Source organism: Cryptomeria japonica, chromosome 9, assembly GCF_030272615.1.
Source record: "Cryptomeria japonica chromosome 9, Sugi_1.0, whole genome shotgun sequence".
Classification (NCBI taxonomy): domain Eukaryota; kingdom Viridiplantae; phylum Streptophyta; class Pinopsida; order Cupressales; family Cupressaceae; genus Cryptomeria; species Cryptomeria japonica.
The window spans coordinates 250,529,076-250,552,261 of record NC_081413.1 but is presented as its reverse complement, the minus strand read 5'-3'; positions in this window follow the sequence as shown (position 1 = coordinate 250,552,261).

Below are 23,186 nucleotides of genomic sequence, written 5' to 3'. Positions count from 1 at the left end.
ACATATCAAAGAGTTTTTCATGGCTTTCATAGAAGTAGATCATGAATTTTCTTACTTAATACATCTTTTTTCCACAAAGTTTGGGTAGACAAGTCATAGAATGGTTTTCACAAGTACTACTCGGGATTCATTCTTAGGGCCATTTGGCTAAAGCATTTATTCAAACTCTCACAATATCAAGTGTGATATTTTAGTGACAACTTTATGTAAAAACAAAAAATGTAATGGAGAATCTTTTGAACCATTTCTACAAATATGGAGAAGTTTGGCTAGTCATTGCTCTTGTCATGTTTCACAAAAAAAAATGGGTGAAATGTTTACATAGAAATTAAATTAGGAAATTGGATATGATCTCTCCAAGTTATTTTTGTCCACATTTCAAAAAGTTGTTTAGAAAGGATTATCCATTGAGAAGGTCCTTCTTGAACAAGGCATTATCAAGTTTTTAAAAGAAAACAAAGAAAATTTTAATTCAAAAGAAAAACCCCATTTTTGGAAAAAGAATTTAAGAGCATAGTGAATGATGGTGTTGTAGATGTGAATGTGGTGAAACCTTTGGTAAGATTTCATGGAGCTAACTCGTCCAAAAATCAAGTCAATACCCAAGGGTGCCAAGGCCTATGACACAGAGGGAATATAAACCTTTGGGAGAGCCAATTGAATCAACATTACTAAAGCCAGTTGCTAGCAAGTTCATTACAATACCAAATAATCGACCATTTGAACCAAGGATAAGACCATCACGGTGTAATGATAATGAGTATTATGAATATCATAAAAGAAAAGGGCACAAGACTAGTACCAAACCTGTCCCTATCCTTTTCTCTTGTGGTTAAAAATAATGATTCTTCATTTGATTCATCACCATCTTCATTTTTAGAGGAATAGGTTTCCATCGAAAGAAAACCCTTTTTAGCTTTGTCTTTGTCATCTACTCTTTATTTCTATCATCTCTTGTATAGTTACCTATCCTCTTGTTATTATCATCTAATCTCTTATGGTTATCATCCCTGAAAGTACATATAGAAGCATAATGACCAATTCTTCCATTATTAAAATATTTATAAGGCAAATTACCTTTATATTTCCTAGATTCTTTCTTCAATCTTCTCATAAAGTTTGCTTCTACTTCATCCTTGTGATTCACATTGCTTGTTTCAGGTTCATCTTCTTGGTAACTTTAAATGTTACTTCTTTCTTCTCATTGCATTGCTCGCTAAGCTCTGAAATTTCAAAGGTAGAGAGTGATCAATAAAGTTGATACAAAGTATATTTATTCATATCATGATTTTATTCAATGGCATATTTCTTAGGCTTATAACCGTTAGGTCGTGTTTTCACCACTTTTGTCACAAGTTCACTTTCATCCATTTTTCCACCAATACCTTTGATTGCATTGACTATCTCATTCATGCAGTGAAGGTAACCTTCAACGTTCTCATCTTCAGACAGCCTTGGTATCTCAAATATGTACTTAATACTATACATTTTGTCTTGCTTAGTCTTTTTATATCCTTCATAATTGATGCTCAATTTATCCTAGATTTTGTTTTCACTTGTGCATCCATTGATCTTGACAAAATACGAGTCACTCTAACTACTGACAAGTACATTTCTTGCCTTTGCATTATTTTTCACTATTCTTGATCTCATCCAAAGTAGTAGGACCAACATTCAAAGTAGTATACATACTTTTGATAATGTCCCATATTCCAAATGATTGAGAATTCAAATGATATTCCATCTGTGACTTCCAAGAAGAGTAATTTATTCCATCAAACTTTGGTGCCTTGAAATAGATATTTTGTGCCATCTTGTACCTTCCTCAAGTAGTTAAGATTATCTCAAAGGAACCTTGCTCTGATACCAATTGTTGAACTCATCACAAGACTGAGAGGGGGGATGAATCAGTCCAAACCTTAAAACTACTTACTTATAATCCATTAAACTTCAAATCACAATTAACTTATCTCTACAATTATGAAACATGAAACCACAAAGCACAACACACACAAGAACACCAGATTTATGTGAAAAAATTAAGAAGGAAAAAACCATAATGAGAATCACATTAATAATATAAATAACTAGGGTTTAAGTGGTTCTGCTTTGTTGCTTCCTTTGTGGCACTATGCTGGATGGGAATGACAAGCCCCCCCCCCGCTGTGGGAGTTCCCACTTCACGGGGTTTGTATTCATGTGACCTATGTGGATTCTTTTGTGCATATTGAGAAAGGTGACTCTTTGATTAAGGTGAATGTACTAGCTTCGTCCTTGCCCCAATGCCATCTTGAATCCTTTTTTGTAGATGAGGAACCTACCAGATTTGTTGCTAAATTATTAGGGGGAAGTCCCCTTAAAATGAGTAAAAACCAAGAGAAACCAGCTCCTATAATGGGTTGTATTGTGAAAGACCAACAAGTTGAGGTTCTTGATGTGCTACTCAATATGGCTATTGATGAGCTCAACCTCTTTCTTGTTGGCAAGTTTCTAGATTTTTGACCTTCTATTGATCATGTCAAAAAATGGGCTAATGCCAGGTGGAAACTTAAAGGTAGAGTGTCAATTGATGCTATGGTAATTGGTCTTTTCCTATTTGGTTTTGTTAACCAAGAAGATATGGTTAAGATTCTCAGGGAAGACCCATAAGCCTATGGGAGTAATTCCAAAATTTCTCACCCCTATGCAAATGGAAACCTAGTCTAGACCCTTCGAAAGATTTGGGACTAGTGGTGCCTACTTGGATTTGTCTTCCAAGGTTTCCCCTTGAGTATTGAAATCTAGGTGTGTTTAAAGGGATAGCTGGGTCCTTTGGTAAATTCATACCTATAGATAGGATCACACAATCCAAATCTAGACTCTTGTTTGCTAGAATCTGTATTAATGTGGATATTAATACTATTTTTCCAACCCAAGTCATGGTCCTTTCTAGGATTGGCTCTTAGGTTCAACCCATATAATATGATATGTTAAAGCCTTCTATCAATTTTATAGAAAGTATGGCCATTTTAGTTCTTAATTCCAAAAATAGCCTACGAAGAAATAGCTTATGTCAGATGCTCCTCCTTCCTGGCTAGATATGGGAGTGGTGAACCAAGTGTCCTAATCAGAGGGTGGCTCTAAATCATTTCATACTTTCTCAATGGAGGATATTGAAAAGAGTCTTTTGAAAGATAAGAAAAAATAGATTGATGACCTTACGATTTCTTCCTCTAGGATGGAGCTGATCTTCATCTCAAGGTTAAAGCCCTAGTAAAGTTTGGATATTTCTCCACAGAGCAGTCTGAAGGATAATATGGAGAAAGAAGGGAATACGGAAGTGGATATGGTTGTGGATTTGAACCATAACTTTATTGAAATACCCTAATAAACTCCACCTATGCTTAATTCAAGAGACACAAAAATGAAGAATTCTATATGATCCTCAAATCCAAACAAGGGGAATATAAACTCAGATGATGTGGATAGGATTTCCAAGGATAAACCTGAGGTGTGTTTTATTAATTTAAAAGAAAATTTAAATATCCTTGGGTTCTCTTCTACCCCTCCGCCAAGAAATTCAAGGAAAATATTTGATGAAGAGGAAGATAATAATGACGGATTGGACTCAAGTAGATGGTAAACATAGAAAGAAGAAGAAAGTTGATGTGGGAGGTGATAATAAAGTTGGTAGACCATCTTAGAAAGACACTAGGAGTAGGAATGCAACAAGATATATTGCTAGTGGAAAACAAAGGACCTTAGATGGTCTCTCAAAACATAAGAAAAAGAAAATGTAATCTATGTGTCCCTGTAATGAGGGCTATCTGAACGACTTATGTTTGAGTAGTTCCTTCGTTTCTTATTTTGATGAAGATCCTATCTTGGAGTGTGAGGGGCTTGAATACCCTTGTGAAACAACATATGCTGAAGTGTATGCTTCTTGAGAAAAAGGTTGATATTCTCATGTTAGAGGAAACTAAAATGAGATTTGAGAACTTTTATAAAATTGCCAAGTTTTTCTGGCTAGCAAAGTTCAATTTGTGAAGTCTTGTTTATAGAACATATTGGTCTACTAGCTTTCTCTTTTTAAGATGATTATATGTGTGATTGACAAAATTAAATAAATCCAAAAGTTTCCTTTGGATAGGTATCAAAGAAAAAACTTGCATGTCCTTGGTTGACTAGGATAAAGTTTGGAGCTCAAAAAAGGAGGGGGGGCTTGGGATTAGAAAACTTAAACCTTTCAACATGGTCTTAATTTCTAAAATTGGATGGCAGTTACTTGAAAATGTTAATGATTGGGATAAAATATTCAAAGATATATATCTAAATAATGCCAATAGTAGCATTCTTTTTCTTGACAATGAGTTGCCATATGGATATTTCAAATGGAACAATATATCCAAAATCGGGACTATTTTACAAAAGGGAGTGGAAAAAATGGTTGGGAATGAAAGGCACACTAGGTTTTGGGAAGATATATGGTTGAAATATAAAACTCTTTCTGATTTGAATAAATTCAACTTGGTTAAAAATTTCCTTATCCAATATTGTCTCACCCTTGTTTAAGGATATCTATCATGGCAGGGAGACCAGGTCAGATGGAAAAGCTTTATGAATCAAGTTAGGAACAATAAAAATATCTCCAATGCCAACAAAAGACAAATGATGGATGATGCTCAACATTGATGTTCTACCTTGGGTGACAACTCCTTTTTCTCCCCACAGAGAGGACGAATGGATATGGTGTCATAACCCTCAAGCAACTTCTTCGTTAAATCTACCTACAATCCAATTGAGGCAGGTTCATGGGAACAATTTAATTGGAATCTCATATGGGTTAAAGTTTTGATTCCAAAAATTACTTGTTTTTGTTGGGTTTTCTGCCCATGGTAAAAATTTAATAATTGATAACTTGAACATAAGAGTTTTCTCTCTTGTTAACATGTGCACTCTTTGTTGCAACGATCTTGAAAGTATAGATCAAATTTTCCTACATTGCCAATTTGCAAAGGAAATTTGGAAGGAGATGCTTGTTGACATTAGGATAATGTGGACCTTCTCAGGTAATATGAGAGAAATGGAGTAGTGGAATCATAGTCCTTTTACACATCCAATTATAAGAAACCTATGGTTCCAAATACCCCTTTTTATTGTGTGGAACATTTGGAAGGAGCGTAACAACAAGATATTTAGAGAGGAGGCTAGAAACAACAAGGTGTTGTTTCACATTATAAAACAACAAATTAAAGAGAACTTGAATGTTGCTTCCTTTAATCCTTATAAGGTTATGTTGAGTCTGCTAGATATAAGAATTAAACAATGCTGGGCCATAAATCATAATCTCCTAAATCTGAATTGGAACAAATTGATATTAAGAAAAGATTTTCATTGGACCCCTCCAGATGAAGGATGGAATAAATGTAACTTTGACGACTGCTCTAAGGGTAATCCCAAGTTACTAGGAGTGGGGGATATTATTAAAAATAGAAGGGGACACATGATAGAAGGGTACTATATGAATTTGGGTAGGGGTTCCAATAACAGGGTAGAGGCTATTTCTATTTGGCAAGGGCTTAGATGCCTCTATCATTTAAATGGTCAAAATGTTATCTTGGAAGGCAACTCCAAACTTATTGTGGATTTATTAATGGAAAGATGAATACTCCTTGGGAAATAAAAAATGTGGTGGATGGAAGAAAAAGGCTGATGGGATTCTTTCCTAAAATTAAAATCCAACATATTTTTAGGGAGGGGAATAGTGCAGCCGATGAAGTGGCCAATCAAGGATTAAATAAAAAAGAATGGTATGTTTTCAATTTTTTGCAAAGCCCTATTGGCGTTAATATAATTTTGGCTAAGGATTAAGTCTTACTTGATCGACTCATTCTCCTATACTAGTATTAATGAGAAGTGATAAATTTGTTTTATTTTTAAAGATTAAGAGAATGAGCACCATTTTTTTCAAATTCAAACTAGGAAGTTGGGCTAGTTACTAACCTAGCTGTTAATGCGGGTGTTGTGTTGGAGTCATATTAGGACTTATGGTGGCACGAGAGAAATTAATATTATTCATGTTGCTAGTGGTATGAAGTAGTCTTATTGCCACTTGTTCTGAATTACTAAGGGTGAAAATAATTACATGGAATGGCGGCGGTTGTGTCTTGCATCTCGATAAGTTCTTCCATGATGTGATATGTCTTTTCACTTGTGTGAAAATCATTGGAGATCATTTTAAAAATTACCTTTTTGGTAGTTGTTCCTTATTTGGTGGGGTTAGTTATACAAACTGTGGGTATTCTCTATGTCAATTTCAAATCTCTTTCCAAGATACTATGTTTCAGAGTTAGGATATGGGGGTCTTTTGAAGAGGTCAGAGCTAAAACATTGCAAAGAACTTCAGAAAAATGAAGAAGTGTGGGACCTTTCCATAGAGCTGGGATGATGCCATTTTTAGTTACCATGAAATGCTATAATAGAGTGCTCTCATTGAGATTCTGCAACCCTGGGTGGAGTGTTGAAGTCTCTATCATTAAATTCAATTCATAACAATTGACTACAAAAATCACACATCCACACTTCCATTTCTAGAAACCCTCAACTAGGTTAGCCACAGACATAATATACATGAATTACATAAATTTGTTCACTTGGACCAAAAAAAACACATTGCAGACCACTCTAGGAAATAAAGTGGAGCCAAAAATATCACAACACATCTTGCTAAGTTGATTCCAATAAACCACACATACTATCCTATCTTCCAAATTCAACATCAAATGTAATGTGTAGAAGAAAAATGAAGCACATTAATTAGTTGGCCCAAAAATATCACCACATACAAATTACACAATGTGGATATACACACGCCATGTATAATCCATATGAAAATTTTGACTCAACCTCCAATGCATATCCGAAACAAAAGAGAATGATCCAAAGAAGATAAATCAACTGAGTTAGTCGATGACCAACACAACTAATAGAATTGAACATAAAACAACATAGTTGTAACACTTGTCGAACAAGCCAATACTAGAAATTTGAACTCGAATAGTACACAAACTATATGAACGTGTCCACCAAGATACAACACTTGTATCAACATAGCAGAGAAAGGCAGAGCATTCTGTAGACCAGTCCTGACAACCAACCTCACTGTTAGAAAACCTCCACAACCAACTACATCATTTGAGCGATTGAGGACTTGAAAACATGATAATGCATAATCTACTGAATGTAATAATTTATCAAGAAATGCAGGATAAAATCAATAATAACTAGAGAAATAAGGAGCATTCTTCCATAAAGACATTAAATACTCTTTCCTATATATTGTAACCTCCACTACTATAACTTACGAAAACACCTCATACTTAATATCACAACTAGACAACATAAAAACATCTCAACACTCATACCTCATTTCCGAGGTTATAGGGATGCTTATGGAAGGAAGGAATTTTTACAGAGACATGAAAGATTTGGAAGGAGCCCTTGAAATCTTCTTCTAGAAGAATGAGAGAGTGAAAGTCCATTACACAACTGATGGTAGCTACAATCGCGAGGACATAGAATCCTTATTGGCAGATGTGACCAAAGTTATTATGAGGTAGATTACTTTGGATGGTCACTAGAAATATATTTTTACCTATCGCTTCACTATTCTCAACCATTTTAGGCATGATAGGTGCATTTTAATTCTATTAATGCACACATCAAGAATCAAAGCTCCACTATTCTTCGCTAAGATTTGATTCTCTTGATTGTTGAACATGTCAAATCCCTTTAAATTAAGCACCATCCCTTGGCCTCTAGAAATAAAAATGTTCACTATGCCCAAAATCTTCATTGGCACTACACAGATGAGTCTTCAGCCTGAAACCTCTGATGAAGATGCCTTCCACCTAGGAACTTGTAAAAATAAATCTTCTTCAATGGTAAGGGTTTTTTTCCTAAAAAGAATGTGTCTAATCAAGTTTATTTTGACTATGCCCCCTCGAATGAGTTTGTTCCCAATTCCTACAACTCGGGCTTTGCTAAAAAGGGTAACTCCCCAAGGCATCCTTCCTTGGATTGCAATAATAGTATTTTTGAGCTGGACCTTTCCTTTGGAATGAAAATAGACCACCTCTTGATAATCCTCAAGGATTTAAAATCCCCAATATTATAGAGATTGAAAATAGCATTGGGATTGTTGGGGATCAACAAAATCTAGATTTTTACATCGAAATCCTAGTTGAGTAGGACAAGGCAACCCCTGTGGGTAAAGATATGGGATCCTCTAGTGGTGGATTCTAAGGTGCGAGAATTTGTGGTGAAAGTGACTATGAAAGGCCAAACTAGATTTTTCAATTGGCTGGTTGTGGAGATCTCTAGTTTGAAAAGTTAGATCAACTACCTTACTATGGGATAAAATCCCTCCCCTTCTTTAGACAAGACAAACAACCTACTTGAGATCAGTTCAAAACTAGTGATAAATGTCAAGGCCATGAAGAATGGGAATGAAGAAAAAATAATGGACCTGGTGGTGGCTATGGATAGGATTGATGAGAAGCTAAGAGTGGCCACTGTAGTGAGTAGAACTACAATGACCAATAGCACATATTTCCTTCAGAGGCTAAATGAAAAGGCTTAATATCTTAATGTTTCCCCTTTGGCCACTCATGCCTCCCCCTTAAACTTGGTCTATGACAAAGGCAAGGGAAAGGAGTTCATCTAGGAAGACAAGACCTAGACTAATCAGGGACCTTTAGCTCACACCCAAAGTAGGGATAAAGGTAAACAGGTTAAAGCCACTGATATGGAGGAGTTAGCTAATATCAATATGTCTTTTATTGAGAAAAATGTTAAGATTGTTAAAATGCTAAACAAAATTGTTTAATTTCAAGGTTTTTAGAACCCATTTTCTATTGTTTGTGTTGCTACTAGCCCACTATCTCTTCGGTACCGGTTTGTCTTTAAAGATTGTTTCTTTTTGTATGGTTTTGGATCCCTGTAAAATCTATTTTACACAAATCAAAAACATATAAACACTCATTTCCAAACCACCCACAACATCCACGCAATTGAACAACTGCAACCTACACACCCTATGACATCAATGATAACACAAGAAACCAACTCAAGTTTCCAACAAACATGTGCATGTGAAATGTGTAATATAAGACACATCACAATGACCAATAGAAGTGCATAGGAAAGATGGGATATATATTTAAGGACTTGGATTATAAGGGTCATCTCTAGGATCCTCAAGGCTAATCTAGATTAATCTTGTGCCCATGAAAACTATATAAAGGCATAAGCTACTGATTTGAAGACAAGGCATGAATTTATGAAAAATAATGTAAATAAGGTGAAATAATGATAAATAGGAACCTAATTGTGAACCAAATATAAAACAATAGTATGGTGACTATTGGTATATTATTATATTAAGGCTTTCTCACCAAGTTGGGTTGAAACTAAATGATAAAATTAGTATAATAATATTATTATAAATTTGAAAATTACATATTTTGTAAGGTCTACTCATACCCTAAACACATTTTAGTGTTTATTCCCTGAGCATGTTTTTAGGTTGCATTTTACCCATTATTTAATTCTTTTACCTTCACTAGATTGTCAAATTACTCTTTCTATTTCTAATCAAATCATATATTTTATCCTATCTCAACTAGACATGTTCTTAATCATAGAAACTTTTCTTAAATTTTTGGTAGCATCTTTTACACTTGAGACCAATTGATAGAAGTGTTATATCTCTTGTTTGCACCTTCCAATAGATAAAATCCAATTCAAATGTGATTTTTCTATTTTTCTAGTAGACAATTTTTATTTTATTTTTAATTTCTCCTTTCATTTTTTTAGTGATTGATAAGATAGTTCTTCAATCAAACATTTTTCTCTATGTATTTTGATAGATGAAAAATATTCAAGAAGCACTTATGAAACTTCTTTGAATTTATTTTTATACACAACTTCTTGAAGCTTCTCATAACATCTAGTGAAATTTACTAATTTTTTTTTTGCATAGCTTTTGCATCTTATATGATACTACTATAAAATTGCATTTTGGTTTTCTTCATACAATTAAGCCTTGTAGGATTATCTTCTAAGGTCAATAGATTATTTCTATCTCTATTTCTAGGAGAACCAATAATTTTTTTCATATTTCTTCTGCATTACTCTCTTTATAGCTAACACTTATTGTTTGAATCGTATTTGTGAACTTCCTTTTTGTCACTTTTTCCCTCTCTACATAGGTAACAAAATCCTCTTAATGGTTTTCATTAAAAAAGGGTAAAAGCGGTTTTGAATAGGGGCCCTTGATGTTATTTCTCTAAAGAGGCTTCTATTCTCCCTCTACATCAAATCTAAAAGATTTCTTTAACTCTTACTTAAAGTATTGAAAATATTTTTGCTTCTTTTTTATAGTACCAATTATTCCACTTCTTTTCCTCCCTCATTCATAAAGCATTGCACACACAATTGAAGCTCTCTAGGTTTATTGTTTTATGATCTTATTGGTGTTTGTATGTGGGAAAAGCGGGTCGATAGAACTCAGTATGTGGAAAACAGAGTCTAAGGAGCCTTGCTCACACACCCACAGGACTTCTTGGTGCAAGCTATGGAGTCATGAAGTAAGGCTTATACATCTACAATGTTATATATATTGTTCACTTAACCTCCTAACTAGAGAGAATGCTAGGAAAAGTGCACTCATGTAAAATTCTCTAGCTAGATGTGGAGTTTGAAAGGCTCAAAAGAGGTCTTAACGTTTCCACTTTCTCCTATGTAGTACTTCATTTTCCCTATGTCTTAGATATAAGTTATTTGTTACTCACTCCACAAAATTCAATAATACTCTATTCATTTTGTACCTCTATGTCTAATTTCATTTAGTGAAATTTTATTTTAGTTATTTTATTTTTTATATACTCTCATGTTATGTTTTTCTATGTTTAGAATTATGTTTGCACATTTGTGTACAATGATCTGAAAGATTTTATAGTTGTATCTATCTATAATGTTTCTACAACTAATTGATCTCTATCATGCTTACAATTAATTACCTAATTGTTATTTCCATCCAACCCACTAATCTTTAGACCAAAATGATACTTTATGATCATCCATATCATTTTAAATATTTTCTTATTTAACCTATTTCCAAATTCTAACTCAATCATCCTTCTCAATCACAAAAAAAAAAATTCTTTCTCGCCTCTCTTATTTGATGGCTTTCTAGGAAAAAAACAAATATTTTGCCTTCTTTAGGGTTTGGGCTGTTCTCCTTTTAATTAGTTTGTGTTCATAATGTTTTGTGGGTGGTGTTGGCTCTTTATATTGTCATATGCTCTGTTGGCTCTTTATATTGTGATATGTTGTTATTTATGTGTTGTTAATCTATTTAATGAATGCTTCTTGTGGTTCTTTTATTGCAAACCATTTAGCCATAGCCATTTGGCTTTTGTAAGAGTAGGGACCCATTTTTTTTTTTCTATTTACGTAATAAATTTAAAAACATAAGTCATAATGTGAAATTAAGTTTAAGCTTGGTACTTTGAAGATTGATTGTTTTTATTTAGGTTAGCACTAAGTGATCTACCTAACCATTCTACTTTTATTTTAATGTAGAATGAACATGTTTCTCAAGTGAAGGAAGTTTGGTTTAGGTCAATTTGCATCACAAAATGATAATATCTACTAGTAATGGAAAACCTTAAACCAAAAGATAGAAAAATAAATAAAATCATTGAAAAAATTGATAAATGGGCAACCAGTTTATGTGCATTGAAACTAAAAAAAATGTCAAATATTCAATGCAATTTATCTAAGGTAGCATTCTCCATCAACTATTCCCTAATACCATAGCGTGTAAGACTACATGATTGCGTCCAAGGCTTTTGTATAGAAAATGATAGAGAAAACATCATGTGAACAAGATTTAATATCATTACATATACATGCTCCCTCCTAGCAAATTTCGCCTCAAAAATTCTAAAAAGTAAAATCTCAAAAAAAAAAAGAAATGAAAAAACAGTGTATAGATCTAGTATTTTCTCTTTGAAAGCAACAATTGAAACTTAAAGATATCTATTTTTACATTCTAACGCTTAAATCAACATAAATTTAAGATTTGACAAACAATTATCCATAATCTATTTTTTCAATCTAATAATAAATCAAAATAAATTTAAGTTTAATCAAATTATCACTCATAATGTATTTTAACAATCTAATATTAAAACAACATAAATTTAATATTAAAGAGTCACTCATAATCTATTTTGACGAACTACACATAAATTTACCATTAAACAAATGTCACCAATAATCAATTTCACATTCTAATGCCTAAACCAACATAGGTTCGAAGATTGAACAAACAGTCACCCGTAATCCATCTTTTCAGCTGACGCTAACGCGGGTATGGATGAAGCCAAGCAAAAGCCTCTCCCACATTTGCATTCAACATTATTTACAGAAGCAGGCCTTCCATACAACATATCAAACAACCATTAATTCATATTTAATAATTTTTTAATAAATTCAAAGAAATGTTTTTTTATTTAGTGACTCTCCATAGTTTTATTATTTATATTTTATTAATTTTTAAAATTAAATTAGTACTATTTAATATTATTTTAAATCATGAAATATATATTTTTTATTTTAGATTTTAAAAATATATATTAATTAAATATTTATAAATTATAATTTTATTTAGTAAAAATAATTTATGTTTTATGAGAATTCATTTTAAAAAATAGAAGAAATTAGTTTTAATTGTTTTCAAAACTTTTAAGTAATTAATAATTATTAAAAATAAAAAATTTAATTGTAAAAAATATTAAATTATTAATTTAAAATCAAATTTAATAAATAATTTTAATTTTTTATTATTGATTATTAATTATTTATAATTATTCAACAACAATTCATAATTTTCACATTTTAGACTTTGATAACATGATTTATGATTTTATTTGAAACTGATCATTTTGACATATAAAATTGAAAAAAAATCTAATATCAAAATGAATCACTAAGTTAACATATATTTGTATTTGTAGCTATCTTATATTTAAGGTGATGAAGATTTATTTGGGCTAAATAATGAGAGGGTTAGTAGACATAGTATATTGAAGAACAAAGATTTCCATAGAGTTATAGATTTGTTTCATGTTATATATGCCCACAAAAATATACCAAAATCAATATATAGTGGAAATAACTAATTGTGAAGTTCATTTATTATACAAATAGATTCTTTCAACAAGTCGTGCTCTTCATTTGCAAAATAGATCTTCATGTTTAGTCTTTCGTTAGTTCAATGACATTTCCTAGTAATTATAGTTATTAATAATGGTTCGTTTAAATATATTTATTTGAAGTTATATATATATATATTACCAAGTGATTTTTTAAATAAAGTTGAATACATTATGAAAAATTTATAAAAAAAATTAGCGTAATAAAATATTATTTAAAAAGTAAATATTTTGAATATAAAAATTTGAAAAACCTAAAAGTATACAACAATACAACAAAAAAAGATAGCATATAAGTACATAGTATATAGTATTTAGTACACTTTCTAAATAAAATTGAATAAAAAAATATTAGAAAAATTAAAAGTTTCATTTAGAAATAATAAAAATTAATTATTAAAATTTAATTTTTAACTAATAATTGTAAAAACTAAAATTATATCTTAATTTTTTTAAAATTAATTCGTACAGAATATAAACTATTATTATTAAATGGACATTATAATTTATTAATAATTTTATTTTAAAATTAAAAAATAAATTTAATTAGTTTTAATAATATTAACTTTTAATAATTTATTATTAATCGTATTAAAATCTTAAAAATAAAACTCTCAAAGATCATATTTTAATAATATTAACTTTTAATAATTTATTATTAATCGTATTAAAATCTTAAAAATAAAACTCTCAAAGCTCATAAAAAATTTAAATATGTTTAAGCCAATAGGCTTTTAGTGGGGGCTTTTTCCTTGTCGAAGTGTAAGACATTCTGGCGAGGGGCCTTTCCCGGTGATCGGTCACTTTTCATGGTGAGCGATAGGTGGTGTCTTGGTTGTTTGGCTTGGATTTTGACGTGTCCCTTGTACGAATTTCAGAGAAGTGACGAACGGTAAGTGATGGGTTGTGCTTTGTTTGGTTTTCATTTCCCGTTATCATTTGGAATGTTTTTGGTCTGGAAGTTTTGGTTTGTTTAGGGTTCCATCTATAATTTTTGGCTTCATTAAGGTTCTCTTTGGCGTTCATTGAGTGCTGGCTTGGGATGCAAATGCATTAGAGAAGTTTGGTCTGTGCATTTGGTGAGTGTGTGCATCCATCTGCAAGTTAATTGATGGGTTGTGATTTGTTTGGTTTTCATTTCCCTCATTTCTCATTATCATTTCGAATGTTTTTGGTATGCAAGTTTTTCTTTGTTTAGGGTTCCATCTGTCGTTCGGTTTGTGCATTTGGTGAGTGCGTGCATTCGTTTGGAAGTTTTGGCTTCATTAAGGTTCCGTTTGGCGTTTGTTGAGTGCGGGTTTGGGCTGTGAGTGCATTTGGTGAATGCATTAGAGTGGTTCGCTCTATGCATTTAGTGAGCGCGTGCATCTGTCTGTAAGTTAACGGATGGGTTGTGCTTTGTTTGGTTTGCATTTCCCATTATAATTTTGAATGTTTTTGGTCTGCAAGTTCTAGTTTGTTTAGGGTTTCATTTGATTAAGGTTCTCTTTGGTGTTCGTTGAGTGTAGGGTTTAGCTGTGAGTGCATTTGGTGAATGCATTAGAGCTGTTGCAGGTGACCTATTTTTACCATGTAGAAAGGTTTTTGTTTGTTTAATGTCATGCTTTTTGGTGTTTTGATTATGATTTTTTGTTGTTAGGGTTGTTGGACGTTGGCTCAGTGCAAACCTCTGCAAGTTTTCGCTTCATTAGGGTTTTGTTTGGTGCTCGCTGAGTGTTTAATGCATTAGATCGCGTGGAGGTGAGTTATTCCATTGCCTAGAAAGCTTTAATTTTTTCATTTAAGGGTCCTCTGCAATTTTTCTGTTTGTTTATAGATTAAGGAATCAAATCAATTTCTGTAATTTATTCTCTTCTGTTTTCTGGTCCTCATTTTCTTGTGAATTGTTTTTTCTCCGCAAGTTTTTGGTTGATTAGGGTTTAGTTTCATGGTTGTTGTGGGCACTGAAATACTCCTTCTTGCATACTTCAACAATGTTCTACTTTATTTTGGAATTGGCCGCCTTTTTCTCCTCTATTCTTTCCTTTTTGAGGTAGAAAGGGGTAGTCAATCCAAAAAAAAAAAAGAATATTGAATATGCATTTACTAATATGCAAGGTAACATGTTGTTTTAATGATATCTGGGAATTTTCTTATTGATACATTTTCAGTTGTCAGTTCCCACAGAATAGTGACACAAATAATTGAACAAAATTTTACAATGAATGAGGGATCCAAGAAAGAGGGGACGTTAACACTGTCATCAAGAAGCTTTTGGAAGAGAGCAACATGATAAAGGATAACCTCAGAAGGGTTCTTGATCAGCTAGAACATAGAATGATTAGGCATCCCATAACTCCTCCTATTTCTGCCACTCTTGTTTCCACCATTCCCAGTATGGGGTATGATTATGATGGTATTAACAAACTCACTCTCCGGCCTCTTCCTATACCCACTATTGAACAATTAATTAATCTCTAGTATGTGTTTTTGAACTAGGAGATAAGATCCTTAAGTGGAATGATAACCAAGATGGGTGGGTTGCATGGGTAGATACTAATTAGAGTTGTTTAGCCACTATCTCATGAGTTTAGTTCTTATTTTGATAATATTTTGATATTTGAAGTGATCTTCATACTTTTCATACTCCATTCTTATATGTAGAACTCATAAATCCGTATTGTGATTTTTTTTGTCTCAATTTACCTATTACAATTAACATAAAAGAAATATCCACACACCACTGTGTTGTTTCTCTTTTAGTTTACTTTACTTTGTTTTGGGTTTCCTTTTGGTTCATTGTATGTTTTACAATGAATGTTGACATTTTATTTGTTTATAGAAAAATAGGAATACATTGGATTATTTGAGCTAAATAATTGTAAGACCAGATGCTTTGGATGTTTATAAGTAGTTGTAAGATATGTTAAAACAATTAGCGAATATTTTTCTCTTTAATGATGTATACTTTGGTATATTAATTTATGTTTCACATGACTCTCTAAGTGTGTAATTTTAAGGAGTTGAAGTATTTTTACACAAATTTTAAATTATGGGAAAAGGATAATTTGAATTCTTTTCCTATTTTAGTGCACTGGATATTATTTAGCAATTTTCTAGTCGTAAGATAGAAGCAATTACCATTAATGCTAGATGAAATACCCATCACAATTTAGCTTCTTAGCTGAAAGTTGTCTTGGGTTTTATACTTTTATGATATTCTCCCTAAGCAGTGTAACCCTATTTGCCTAAGCAGAAGAAACACAAATATGAATCTACTACTAAGACCGATGTGCTTTATTATTGCGTATGAATCTGAATCTATTTGAATACATATTATTGGGAATTGCCACTCAATTGGTTAGTTTCAATATGTTATCATTGATGGCAACATGGAAACATGTTCCAACTTCATATTTTGGGTTAGTTGTGTATCGACAGGCACTTCACAGACACTTCACCGACACCGGCACCGGCATCGACACCGACACCGACACTGACACTGGTAGGTTGGACAAATTTCTTTGGTTACCGGCCATGCAGGTCAACATGGTTTAGAATCAGGTTATCAGTAGTGAAGGTCATCATCTTTTGGATCTGGCATCAACAATTGATTTTGGTATTCATGTATTTATGTTATTGAGCCGACATGTATATTCATATTGTAGTTATCTTTGTAAACCGACATAAGGCACGATGATTTGTAAAGGGTATATAAGTCAGTTGATTAGATCATTTTGATATATGTATTAGGTTCAAAAAAATGAAGGAGATGTGGAATATATGAGAGAGATCATGTATGTGAGGATATTTATGTAAAGGGGTATTCCGATAAGGGTTTAGGGTTTCAGACCGGAACAAACAAAGCTTAATTGGAACTGTATTCAGGCATAGAAGATGCTATCTTTGCAGTTCAATCATTTCTTTGGATTGTAGTCTGGATTTGTATGTAGTCAATGAGGCTCCTTTTGTGTTTGAGCAGTGTGTTCTAGGTTGTAAGCCTTCTTGCAAGTGCAGGTGCCTATATTTTGTAATATCTCTTCATATGGCAAGTTGATTGATATTGGGGGTCACAAATCCCACCATGGTTTTTCCTCTTTGAGGTTTTCCATGTATAGTTTTGTGTGTTATGGTATTCATTTGTGTGATTTTCTTATTGATTTCTTTACTTCTTTCAATTCTATATGTATCAGTATATCGGTTGGTGTATGCATGTTTTAATAAGGTTAAAATTGATCATTCCGGTAGAACACTGATTCACCCCCCTCTCAGTGTTCTTGGTTTCCAACAATTGGTATCAAAGCCTTGTGCCTCGAAGGAAGTTTAATAGCTTGATGAAGATCCTGAATCTAGAATGCATGGATATGATTTTGGAGAAGCAACTTGAGGTGGCACTTGAAGATTATGATGCTGAAAGGATGAAGAGCTTGAAGCTACAAGATGAATTCAATTCTGCTTGGGAATTCATTCTTGTCCTACATGAGAGGTTGTCATCTGTTCAAGCTAGGAGGAAGGAACTTTTGCAGAATAAGATTAATGATGAGAAAGATGCACTTAATGAGAGATGTCTAAAGATGAGTTAGGAGAACATGGTTATGAGGAATGAAATGCAATCTATAACTATGAGGATGTCTAAATAGATTGAGGACCGGAAGAAAAATGAAGAAAATCTTGCTGTATCTCTGAAAAACAAATTTGAAGAATGTGGTAGGTTGGTTCATGAAAATGATATGCTGAGAACTGATTCTGAGAGATGATTTGACTATTGCAAGTGAGTCTAAAGAAAAATTCAAGATTAGTTCAATACAACTAAATGAGTTGTTGAAGAGACAAAGGCATAATGGAGATTCTAGTGGACTTGGATTTGAACAAGGACAAAGTTCCGGTACTACAAATGAAGATCAAAATCATAAGGCACCGGTAAGGCAATTTAATGCTTATAAATTTAATGGTAGATGATTTGCTTGTAATAAATTTGGTCACATGGCTAGGCAATGAAGAAATAGAGCAAATCAGAACCTTGGTTTTGCTCTCGGTCAATGTTCTAAATGTAATAAGTATGGTCATAAGACAAAAGATTGCATAATGAATGTTAAATATTATGCATGTGGAAATTTTGGACATATGGCTAATCAATAAGGTCAAGCAATTACACCAGGTTTAGCAAAGCAATTCAAAAGAACAATGTTATATGTTATGCATGTAATGAGGTTGGACATATTGCTAAGTTCTGTAGAAGTAGAAATCCATCGATTGGTAATGGATTATCAAATGAGAAAGGAAAAGAAAAGGTTAATGAAATCCAACAAGATCATACCCAAAGATTTGTCAGGAAGACAAAAGAACAATCAGCAGATGGAAATGCATCAATTACTCAACCGATAGAGGAGGTTTCTCCTGCACTAGTAGGAAGCTCATCTAGTAACTAAGGTAGATGCCTTAGGGGTAGGAAAAATTCATGAAGATGCTGCATATGCCCTGGGAAGAGGTTCTGGAAGATGTTCCAGACTTTGGAGATTCTTATTCAGCATGGAGATGTTTGCTTGAGATCCGATATAGATTCCACTGGAAGTCATTAATATCAATGACGAATTAGGGTTTCTTGGAGGTTAAAAGGTCAACTTCACTTCATTTCTATCACTTTGCATTCAGAGAAATTCAGAGCGATTCAGAGGAAGTCTAAGGCGATTCAGTGTGATTGATATCATCTTGATCAATTTCACCAGCGATTGAAAGAGGTCTTTAGGGTTTTTCACCGACAACTATTCACAGGTATTTATCTTCAATTATGGAAGAAGGATCATCATCTGTACCTATGTTTATTGCAAATCCGACTGTTGTTGAGGTCAAGGACCATACCAGACCAATTTTCAAGTGATATTTGCATGTCGCTACCCCAGATGATTCGGTTGACGCTTTTTCCTGTGTCTTAGAGGGAGTCGTGTATGTTGAAGATGTAAGAGCTTATATTCACTGTCATGTTGAGGATTTAGGAACGAGTGATATTAAGAACATGCACATGAGTGAGATAATGGGAGATTCTGGAAAGATTAAGCTGTGGATTTAGGGTTTACTGACATTCTGGATATTCTGAAATCTAAAGATGAGATTGTTAGGTATGTTTTGAGCAAAATGCATGGAGAGTTTATTTGGTTGGATAGATCTTATAAAATTTCAAAGGAGGCCATCAGGGCAATCATAGGTTTACCGCAGGTTGGACAACATCTAGAGAAGAAAGTTTCAAATGTTAGGTCAACAAGATCACTGACACAACATCAGACAAGCGATCAATGAGGATTGTTACTATCACCAACACAAATATTAGATTCAGAAGCATGGTCATCGGTTACAAGGTAACTCAATCAAACTGTCTGAATCCTATTTCTAGCTCCTGCATTTATGCATCTCATAAAATGATGAGGGAAAATGTGAAGTCAGATCTATGTGGTTGGATGTTGGATGAATTGCTGATTAATCTAGGAAAGATCAAAGGAGAAAAGAAAAGAACATTCCAGTATGGTAACCTAATTGTCTGTTTAATGTTATTTTTCATCAATGAGACTCCTAGTTTTGGGAAGAGAAAATGGGCATTCGATATCTCGGTAGGGAGGCAACTTAAACAGTCAATTGCTACATTGGGTAGTTAGAGAGATGACAAAGTGTGGGGTTAATTTAAAGCATTTCAAAAGGCTATGAATTCTAGGGAGAGAGTTCCAAAGCACATTGTTGAGAAGTACTTAACTGAGATATGCTTCATGGTCAAGAAAGATGAAAATTTGATGGAGGCAATCAGGCCTTGGAAGATTTGGATTGAGGAAATGGGTTGTGAAGTTGATGCATAGATTCTTGATTCTTATGCACAAATGCTAAATGAGGTACCTATTGATGAAACTGTAAAAACCTTTGGCACTGCTAAGAAGAAGAAGAAAGAGGTTGAAACTGAGTTCAACCGGAAGAAGAGAGAGAAGCAGGAGGGAAAGGCAAGTAAATTTGTTGAAAAGGTTTCACAGGAAATCAAAGCATTGATTGATGTTGTTCCGGAGAAAGGCAGGAAGAGGAAAGAGCTAAAAATATTCATTGAGCCAATTGCAGTAGAATCTCCATCTGAAGATGACACACCCCTGGCATTCAAAAGGTATTGAGGAAGAAAACTAAAGAGACTAAGGTAGAAGATAAGAAGCAACTAGTTAGGAAAGTTACTATGAGGGTACCAACACATAAAAGAGAACCAAAGAAACACCATCAACCCCATCCGGTACTGGAAGGAGGAAGAAGAAGGATGACATTGATCTTGCAAATGAATCTAGTAATGTAACTATTATTCCACCAAAGACTTGTGCAGAGTTAGTTGATGAAATTACTAAAGATGGTTTGTTAAAGAATATACATTTTTATTATGAACATTTGGATAATGATGAACAAAGAGAAGTATAGGATGTAGTTTTGTTGTATTTGGATATTTATAAGAAATCCTTGTTAGAAATTGAAGACCAAATACTGACACAGTTGTATGAAATTTTAGATGCTAGGAGATTATCAACAATGCAAGAGGAGAGGCATATAAAGATTCAAGAGTTGTTATCTGTTTGTGTTGCTATTTCTATAGAGGAGATGGACACAACACATGAGGTTGCAGAATAGGAAAATGTTTAACAAGTATAGAATAATCAGTCTTATGTTAAGAAGGGCCAATGAGATAATCAAGGATACACATAAGGCATGGGTTAAGTTCTTTGAATAAAACTATGGTTTTTATACTTCACCAGAACCTAAGATAGATACTGCAGATATCCCGATTGAAGGAAAAGGTATAGGTATTGTGGCTACTTCACCCTCAATTTTGAAAAACATTAAGAGGGAGGTAGCCCTTGGTAGATACTAATGTACAAGAAAATGTTGAGATACTAGTAGATACAGAGAGTGTAAAGGTTGATAATGTACAGGTTACTAATGTCGAGGAGAGCAATCCTTCGAACCCGAATGCATAGGATGAGGTCATAGTTCCTAGGGAGGAACCGACAGTAACTGAAACTACACCAAGTGGCAAAGCCACCTGTGCAAGTGAGGAAGATATAAAGGTTAAATCATTAGAGGAGAAGAAAGGGGAATCTGACAGGGATCTGGTTGTCAGTCCATCATTATTGTCAATTGACACCTCGCAAGTTGAAAATAAAAGCATAACCAAGATGAGTTCTACTGAACTCATGATGATGGCTGCACAAAAAATGATGAAGGAAGGATCTATGGATAAAGGTGTTATTGATTAGTCTATCACTGTTTTGCATAGACTAGTCCTAGTGTGCAAGTTTGACAATGAAGCAAGCCCATCCAAAAAGCTTAAGACAATCATAGAGAACATTTCAAAGGATTTTCAATCTTTGCAGCAAATATCAAACCGACAAGCACTGGAGAGGTTCACACAGGCAAAGAGATCTACGTTTGATAAAATAATTGAGTCAAAGAGGTAGGAGATTAATGATAAGTTGAAATTGATTCATAATGCACTAAGACAGTATACTAATATCTATAGAGTATGTTGTAATACAGGTTTACTCACAACTGAGACAAATAAAAAGATTAAGGATATTCAAGAGGAGATTGTAGGTATAGCCAATTATTTTGTGATGATATGATGAATCAATAAGGATTCAGACAACTATTGAGAGGGAGGGGGGGTGAATCAGTAGATGGAAAACTAGCTAAACTTTCACCAAACTCAAAACCCAACTCACAAATCAATCTCTGAACTAACTGGTTCAAACACCGAACTACAAACTGCAACTGTACTGTCAAGTTAACTGGTTGACTAGCATATCAAAATAATAGTATAACAAATTTGAAACTCTCAAACCATTAAACCAAACATCAAAGCACTTTACTAACAATAGTAAAAGCACATTTTAGATTACTGTCGGTCATCTTAACACATCTAAGTGGATTTATTAGTTAAGCAAATTAACCATATCAAAACATAATCACAAAAACCATTCACCACTTGACACTGATTTTTGATGTGGAAACCCAAATGGGAAAAACCACGGCGGGGATGAATACCCACAAGTATTCTAAACTCTTCTGAAGTTCACCCTGTTAGGAGCCAAGCCTTGTTAGAGGCTTTAAAAAAATGTCCTATTAGGAACAAATCCTGTTAGGGACCACCTGGTTAAGGGATTGATTATAATGCCTTGTTAAAAGCAATAGTCTGTTAGGAGTAACCTCGATAGAGGGTTTGGAATCCAAGCTAATGGATCACCTGGTTAGAGGATTTAGAAAGCACTAAGCCTATTAAAGCTTACCCGGTTAAGGGATTTAACTGTTGTAATTGTAAGAGAACAGTAGGGTTTTGTTGATCTAGTAAATAACACTACTTTTCTTGATCAGATCCTTTTCATGATCCTATTTTCCTTCACACATACTGCAGATACTCCTTCTGCTTTGGCAATCAATCATACTAACACTTAACCAAAATTTCCAACACTACAAAAAAATAACTCATCGACCTTATAGGAAAAACAATAGGTCGATAAAACATCACAAACTTAAGATCTCTTAGAGATTACACACAAATCGATTCAAACATGACCATTAGATTACATAGAAATCATTGTACATTGTACAAGACAACCTTGACCGCTCCTTGATCACCTCTTCATCAAATCCTATAACTCATCACGTGGTTTACACTTCATGCAATGAACTCGCTCATTCCCAAGATAAAAATATTATCTCTACGTGCCAAAAACCACTTGAAAATCATCATATGAATCATGCATACATGACATAATCATCACCGATCACCATTTGATCAAAGATCAACACAATCGATTCACCAAGCTCCATCAGTTAGGGTTTGGCACATCAATAGGTAGGGTTACCGGTTGATCTCACTGCTTCTAAAGTAATAGCAGTTTCCTTCACTTACTCAGCTACCAGTTGCAATTGACA